The sequence below is a fragment of the Rattus norvegicus genome, chromosome 3 (assembly GCF_036323735.1).
Source record: "Rattus norvegicus strain BN/NHsdMcwi chromosome 3, GRCr8, whole genome shotgun sequence".
NCBI classification, from domain to species: Eukaryota; Metazoa; Chordata; class Mammalia; order Rodentia; family Muridae; genus Rattus; species Rattus norvegicus.
In genome coordinates this window covers 125,221,481-125,229,610 of record NC_086021.1, presented here as the reverse complement: position 1 = coordinate 125,229,610, position 8,130 = coordinate 125,221,481, and the positions used below count along the sequence as shown (strand labels likewise).

Below are 8,130 nucleotides of genomic sequence, written 5' to 3'. Positions count from 1 at the left end.
CCCTCCTTGTTTTCCTTATGGCCGATGTATAAACACATGGGGCTAATTTCTTCCAGCTCCTTCTGGTCCCTTCTCAGCAAGATTATGAAAGAGCCCAGTCAAATTACCTAGGGTCGATTTGCCATTTGTTGTGAGAAACTGTATGTTATAGAGCATGTTGACAGCATTGCAGCTGTTATAGCCACAACACTTCAGTACCAGTAAACAGGAAATGCATGGAAATCACTGAAACTGGATGTCCTGGCAATGAAGAAAGCACCTTAACCATGTTCCGCTGACAGACTCTTGGCTTTTCAGAAATGACGGACATTGTGTGTTAACTGTAGATGGCTGAGTTTCCAACTCAAATGGTGGTTATGACCTTACTTTAGTGGACAATGAATTACCCTGATGCAGTCCCTGGCATCTCATTCTGCCTCTGAAATGAGGGCCACCTCTGTCATTATTTGCTCAGTCCTTACTGAGGCCAGTTTTCTCATTTGGTTAGCATACCCTTCCTCTGAAGTCAAGACCACAGAGTGACTCTGCTTCAATCTATAATTCTCTAATTGCTTCAGGACCACAGGAAACATTTGAAAGTATTCTAAACATTTTTAGAATATTTTTAGAAAACCATACATGTGTTATAGTCAAAAGAGTGAGATAATTTAGACATATTTGGTTGATAATGTCATAGTTATGACTGTGGTTGACAGAATTTGAAGGTTACTTTCAAAGTACACTGTTCTTACTGTGATTTCCATGATTTTATGATGACTGGGAAATCCAGGTACATAGAACCAATCATATGACTTCTTTAAAACCATAGAATTTTCCTTGAATGGGAACAGTAGGCAAGCTGAGAAAGATCTGAAATATAGGAAGTATTCACATGAGACTGTAGTCATAAAACCATCCTTTTGAACAATGAATATAGACTAGAAAGTCAGAAAATATAGACGGTAATAAAACAGGGAAATTCAGAACACGTCAGTCGTTAGGTCAAAACTGGAATTCAATTCACCATTGCTAGCTTGAAGATAGTAAGGTCACATGAAAATTGATGAAGAAAGTGAATCTTCTAACAGCCACAAGCTTGGCAGATCCATCAGCTAAAGGGGCAAGGTTTTAAACGTATTCAAATGAGGTAATAATTTCTATGAAATGTAACTAACTTTGCAAATAATAGGGGAACATGGCACCATTAATGTGATGAAGGCATGAGGGCATGCATATGTGTGTGAATGAGTCATATATGATATAGAAACACGTGCGGGCTATTGTGATCACTTAACCCTAGGGTGAGATTAGCTTCTCTTCAGAGCGCTGGATAAAATCAATTGTCCTGGTGCTTCTGCAACTCTAAGTCTCACCCCATCTCATAGAGGGGGACTCTTATCAATGTTCTCCTACAAAAGGTTCCCCTGAGAGTGAAGAGAACCTCGGTTGCGGGAGCTCAAGCAGGCTTATTATTGTCACTCATCTAAACTCTGAAAGTGTTAAGTTTGAGATAGTTTAATGGAGGGCACCACTAGTGGCTGCTTCTAGCACACAGGAATCTTCGCAATCTTCGCTATGTGCTAAAGCAAACAATCACAGAGTCTAGAATTCAGGACCCTTAACATGCTAAGGCTTCCATCCTCATTACTGGTAGTTCTTAAAGTTTTCATTATAACATCAGAGTAGTAGCCATTTCTGTTCTTTATTAAGCCACCATTCTGTAACAAATGAAAAACTTTCCTGAATCCATGTCTAAGTGAAGCCAAGCATGAAGGACTCCATGTTTAAGTTCACCTGACCCTTGCTTTTCTTCTCTAGTCGGGTGCCCTGCTCTGGCTTAAATAGTGTGAGTATCCTGGGAGTTGAAGATATGCAGACTAACAGGTCAATAAGAACAATCACTGCTCTTCGTGGGAGTTGAAGAACTGAGAACATGGCTGCGACCGTGCAGTTAGCTGTGTGGCATCTGCCCTCCAACCTCACCCGCCATGAGAGGGGGCCCACCCATCCCCCACCCATGCAAGCTATTCCTAAGGCGGCTTTGTGGCATGGACAAGTGTTCTGTATCTACTCAGAGGTTAGATTTTCTAATAAAGCAATCTTCTATGCCTTGTCAGTTGACTTAAGTGATTTGCTGTGCAGTAAACGGGCACATTGACTTAGGTCTGGAGATATTAACTTTTTGTTGTTGCTTTTAAAAATTAATTTGAAAACATTTATGTTCACATGTCTGTGTGAGCATATGCCACCAGTGTGCAGGATATCTGTGGAAGCTGGAAGAGAGCATCAGATTTCTTGGAGCTGGAGTTACAGGAGGCTGTGAGCTGTCTGAACTGTATGCTGGGAGCCCAGTCTAGATCCTCTGAAGAAACAGAAAATGCTTTTAACTGGTGAACCATCTCTTCAGCCACCTCTTCCCTGTCTTTTACAGCTAAGGTTGTGGCAAGTAGTCCAGGATGCCCATAGGTTCTATCTTAGACAGGTTTCCTGCCTCAATCTCTAAGTATTGGGATTATAGCTGTGTACCAGGATCATGACAAGCTCTAGAATTTGTTTTAATTAGATGTCTCAAATCCACCAAGAACCGATATAACCCTGGCATTTACTGAGGAGGTATATAATAAAGCTTTATTACCTAGTTAGAGGCTAGGAAGAATAATGAGGGCATTGTCACATAAAGTGGATCAGTCAATTGGCTCATGTGGTGGAGAAAGCATGGTTTCTCAGAACTTTGGTACTTTTCTTTCAATATGGCTATTTTTGACAAAAATTGACTACGGGAGCTTACATTTTCCTCTGCTCTTGGGTAGATCTAGTTAAATTGGGGGCTGAAAGGGTCACATGGAAGGCCAGAGACATTTCCTCTTTGTTAGCCTCCTGAATTTTGAGACAGAAAAAAAAAAAAGGCCACTTACTAAGATCTTCTTGTTGAAAGACAATCATATGAAAATAGAGAAAGTGAGTTATTTCTTATGAAGTCTATCTGCCTTGGCAATGCATGAGTGGCTTCAGGAGTCTGTGTGCTTTTAGGAGTCGTTTATGTACACCCGTTAGAACAGGTGTGATGAAAGACTGTGAGGAAGTCAACTACATCGGGTGCATCCCACCCCATGAGCTCATTATTGGCTTTTAGGAGTTATAGTTGTCAGAAGATTTAGACTGGTCAAGCAATAGACCAACAGATTCTTGTGGGTATGAGGGGAAACAAAGCATGGAAAACATAACCAAGCTACATCAACCACTACCACCATGCCCCCCCTCTCCAAATGATTATGAAAATAATTCCTCCTGCTGTCTGATAGCATTGCCCATGAGGAGTCATTTGACTGGTGCCAACCCAAATGTTTACCTTTATCTTGGGCCATCATCGACTATTTTGCAGAAGGCAGGATGTTTTCCTTCACTCTGTGAAGCCTGGCTGAGCTGGCTTCAGGAACATCAAGGAAATATCGTTGCCCCTACTCCCTCTGTTCTAGTTACCCAGGCAGCTCTCTTAGTGCACACAGAATGAGATCATATATTTAATAGGGCGATGTCTTACCTAGGAAACTTGTCTTACTGAGGACAAACAGAAATGTGCCCACAGCTGCCACTCAGAGAAGAAAGGAGTCCTAAGGTATGATGTAATGTGCACATGACTTGTGGGAAGGTAGACTCAGGCTTACTGTCAGACTGAATAGATTACTCTATCTCGATAGCTTTTCTTCTGACATATAATACAAATAAGAATTATTTGACATAGTGCATGACAATGCTAACTCAATAAAGGTCAGCTGCTTTAACTATCTGTGAACCAAGATAAAAACTTTTGCCAGACGCATCTGATGGCCTTGTTGTTAGACTGTGAGGGAGAGAAAGCATTATGGTGTAAGTCACCCAGTCATGGAATTCTGTTATAACAACTTCGATGAACCAAGACTCTACCTAACTACAGAAAGAAGACGAAAGAGCATGAGTGGGCACATATAGATACCTCGTCAAGGGGAGAAAGATGACTGTGTGCAAGATTCTACCGAGCCCTGGAAATTTCTGCCCTGAGAGGTTTTTCTGTCTTGTTTTCTCTTTTATTTCATGCCCTGAATCAACATGATTGAGGACTCATTGATCTCCATAACCACAAGGAGCCATGGGAGACTAGGAACCATATTGGTATTCTTAAGCAGCTTCTTATTCCCAAGACAGACGTCCTTCAGAAAGACTCTTCTGAGTCTGATCTCAATATAACCAGATGGTTGAGTTCAGGTTCTCATTCAGAGCACTTATAATTGCCAACTTGCTTTGTTGTTGTTGCTTTTGTTTTTGTTGTTGATTGGACTAAAAGAGGAGTCTATGTATGCTATGATAAATACATTCTGTTGCTTCCCAAGTCAAAGGTGCAGGCAAGCTGTGGATAGTCTTCTGCGTGCTTACCTGAATTTTTTTTTTTTTGTAAAAAAAACATGTTTACTCAGAAAGAAAGAAAGAAGAAAAGGCGAATTAACTCTTTAGTTCTTTTTGATAATTTATTTAATAGCACTCTATAGATACTTAGTCGAGTTTTATGAGGCCATTTAACTTGGTTAGTGGTCATCTGATATTCTCTCTAGAGAAGTTTCTAGACTCAAAAGTCTACTAATTTCTTTTTGTGTTAAAACTGCATAATGATACTTTATTATTTAGGGTGTCAATGGTTTTCCTAAGAGTATGCACACTAGTGTGTGTGTGTGTTCTTTAAAAATAATTCATAAGTTAATAACAATATTAGCAGCATTAGCAAGAAATGCTACCTCCAGAAAGAATGTTTCTAGTTCTTTTCTAGGCATTTCTTAATTTCCACAAGATCCACTTGAAGGTGATGGTCACTTGCAGATTGTGGACTGGTGTTTACTAGGAGCTCAGTATAGAGGTAAACAAAGAGTTATTATTCAGTGAATTTAGGGTTTTGGTGAGAGAAAATGAGAAATTCTGGGGGCAGATAATGATGAAAGTCAAGCAAACAGTGTGAGCAGTCCAGAACTGTACGTTTAAGAATGTTTTACACATATTTTTGCAATAAATGATTAGTGAGTAGGAAACAGAAAGTTTAACAAAAGGGAAATGAAGGAAGGAAGAAATAAAAGAGAAGGAAAGGAAAGAAAAGAAAAGAAATCAAATGGTGTGCCTGAAAAAAACTGAAAAAAAAAAAAAGCCAACATTTGTGGCAGCAGCCTGGGTGCCATCTTTAAAACCTGGTGAGATTTCTATTACCCATTATTTAGTCCCAGCCACCCCATCCACGTTTCACTCTTTCAAGGAGTCCCCTAGTCTTGGGATTTGATAGTTTTCTGAACTGTGTTCTCTCACTGCTGGCCCATACAATGTGAATTTTAGCCCCAGAATGGCCAGTGTAGGATGATGTCACAGGTGAGGCAGGCACAAGATAGGAGGAAGACTGCCACTGGATGAGAAGGAAGGATGGGCGGGAGAGAAGTTTGAAGGAAGAGGAGGAGACTAGGACAGAAAGGTAGAGACAGGAGAGAGGGAGAGAGAGAAGCCGTGGCAGGACGATGGAGGCTGACGTAAAGATTCCACTCTGTGTATTTACAGGTTGTTATTAATGTTCCTAAGGGATGGTTGGTACCGGGCTTTGTATATTTAAGTGCGCAATTATATCTTATCAATTGGGTCAAAGATTATTGTGTTGTGTGTACTTTTATGTGACAGTTTGAGTGTAGGAAAGTGTGAGGTGGCAGGAGACACTGGGCCGCCGCAGAGTTGGCATGTGATTCCGCCAAGATATCTAGCAGATATCTTGGGACACCGTAGTGCAAGACCTAGCAGGGTAAAAGACAACAATACTTTTTCTATTTTTTTATATTTTTACAACAACAGGCCAGCTCTTACTTATCTAATACACAGTTAAAGGTAGAGTTTAAAGAAGGGGACTGTGAGACTGAAATATTTGGGATTTATCAGTAGCCAAACATAGCTTCTGCCAAGGCCCCCAGGTACACCCCTACCCTGTTCTCTTGAGGCTCCCCCAATTACTGAAAATACCTCAAAACTGGTGTGGCAGTCTGGAGCACTAAAGCCTTCCTAAATGTTTTACTTTTACTTTGGTATGTCTCCCCCAAATATGTGTACATAGTCAACATATTTTAAACTGATATTTATCTATTTTGACAAAAAGATGTCCTCTAGAAAAAACACACTCCCAGAACTAGGTAATGTTATGCATTTTCTAAAATAAATATTACCCAGTTCTTCAAAAAAGTGTGAAGAATTTGCTTGTGATCTTGCTGTTCCTTCTGAAGTCTTTACTTGTGAACACGTAGAGACATTTGGATAAATGACACCACATGTGTTTCTGCTTCATCAGAACACACTGTTCATGGCCTTAATAACCATGAAAAATCAATGACTAATGTAATAATAGTGTGGTTTTCTAAGGAATGTAGAAAAATTAAGAAAGGATATTATTCATGTGTATATTATAAATAACCACATAGAAACTGTTGTAAAAATACCAACAAGGTTAGTTTCCTAGGCTAAATAGATGCGATCATGTTGAAAAAAATTGAAAGGACAAACATGATTGACTGTGGCTTACCTCATTACAACCATCACAGGTGGACATTCTGTAGCCCAGGCGTGAGCATATTAGGTTTTCAGTTGTGTGTGAAGAATATTTTACAACCCCAGTAGTGTATCTAGGAGTAAAGATGAGCTCTTGCAAATCCAACAGGGACAAAGGCTATATAGAATTAGATTTATTAAAATTGAGTTGTTACAACCTTCGCTCCCATGTGACCTGACCAATTAGGGGATAAACCTGTCCCTATGACTCTGTCCTTTTTTTGTATGTACCCCATGTCCTGAGGTCATGCCATCTCGACTCTCTCATCATTTGCTTTGCCTTTTCCTCCTTGTTATTTGTTCAAGGTCAATGGCAGCAGAATATTGAAGAATATAGTTATTAGATTCTTCTGCAGAAGAGGCCTAAAAATCATGTACATAGTGATCCTAGGAATAGAAAAATATGTTTGGGGCTTAGGTCTGTGGGGCTCAATGCCAAAAAGCCAGAATTTCTTTCAGTCTTTAGCACCATAGATAAGTAACTTTTCTAGAATTTTTACTTTTAATTTATACAGTAGAGGTTGGTATTAGACTTCAAGGATGTGAAATAAGATATAAGCTAATTAGGATAGTTATGCACATATATAACACACTTATAATCCACTTCCTGTCTCTTGAGACAAGGGTTCCTCACAGGAAGAGGAACTATGCTACTGTAGAGTTCTCTGCCGAGCACAACAGAACAGAACAGAACAGAAGAGAATAGAACAGAACAGAACAGAAGAGAACAGAACAGAACAGAACAGAACAGAACAGAACAGAACAGAACAGAACAGAACAGAACAGAACAGAAGTGTGTCACTGCTAGAGAGGGTTCAGGGATCACTAAGGATGTTGGTTACTCAAGTAGAGAGATAGAAGTGGCTGTCAGGCAGGGGCATGCAGGGATACACTCTTCCTCTAGCTCAATCCATGGAAGGGCTTGCTGTAAGAGGGAAACTGAGGATGTGTGAATCTTTGCTTCCTGATAGGTTTTATCTTTTTGTGAGGGCTTCAGTTTTTATTTGTCTTATAAAGAGCTCAGACCTTTCTTTTCTCGTTCTATCTAACACCATCATTGTCTTGGCATCCAAAGACTTCCTCAGCTTTAACATGACAGAGCTCTCTTCTGTTTCCAGCCATGCTTCCAGCCAAGAATGTGAGGAGGAACTAGAAGCCACCTCTCCAGGACTGGAGAAGATAGAGACCCAGATTCGAGGTGGTTCAGCTGGCCTCCTTGCCTTGGCTCTGGTTTGGTTGGAAGTCAAACCAGGTGAGACTCAGTACAAGGACTTAGCAGAAGGCCACACCCTCTTGGCTGACTGCACTCTCCACCACCTTCCTACCTGGATTCAGTTAACGGTTGGCCATAATAACTCTTAGAAAGTGATGTCATCTTTAAAGAACATTCTGTATAGCATGATGACTTTTATTCCAAAATTTATGAAACAGAACAGGAAGAAATTATTACTTCAGCATGATTGTCTCAGACAAAAACACATTTAGCACAACAGCTTCTGTTCAGAGGATCACATGGGGCAAACATGGATTATGCAGCACATAAGCAAATGTTTTGCT

General features: G+C 40.2%; 1 long non-coding RNA gene across 3 annotated transcripts in view; it reads left to right on the top strand.

The window, feature by feature from the left end:
• Positions 1-7,053: 7,053 nt before the first annotated feature.
• The window catches only part of LOC120101634 (uncharacterized), a 29,277-nt gene continuing 28,200 nt past the window's right edge, over positions 7,054-8,130 (top strand). The window contains exons 1-2 of one of the 3 annotated variants that reach the window (XR_005502376.2): positions 7,054-7,500; positions 7,692-7,825. This is a non-coding gene — a long non-coding RNA (uncharacterized LOC120101634). The remainder of the gene's footprint in view (positions 7,501-7,691; positions 7,826-8,130) is intronic. The other 2 variants (XR_005502377.2, XR_005502375.2) reach the window with 2 other exon arrangements.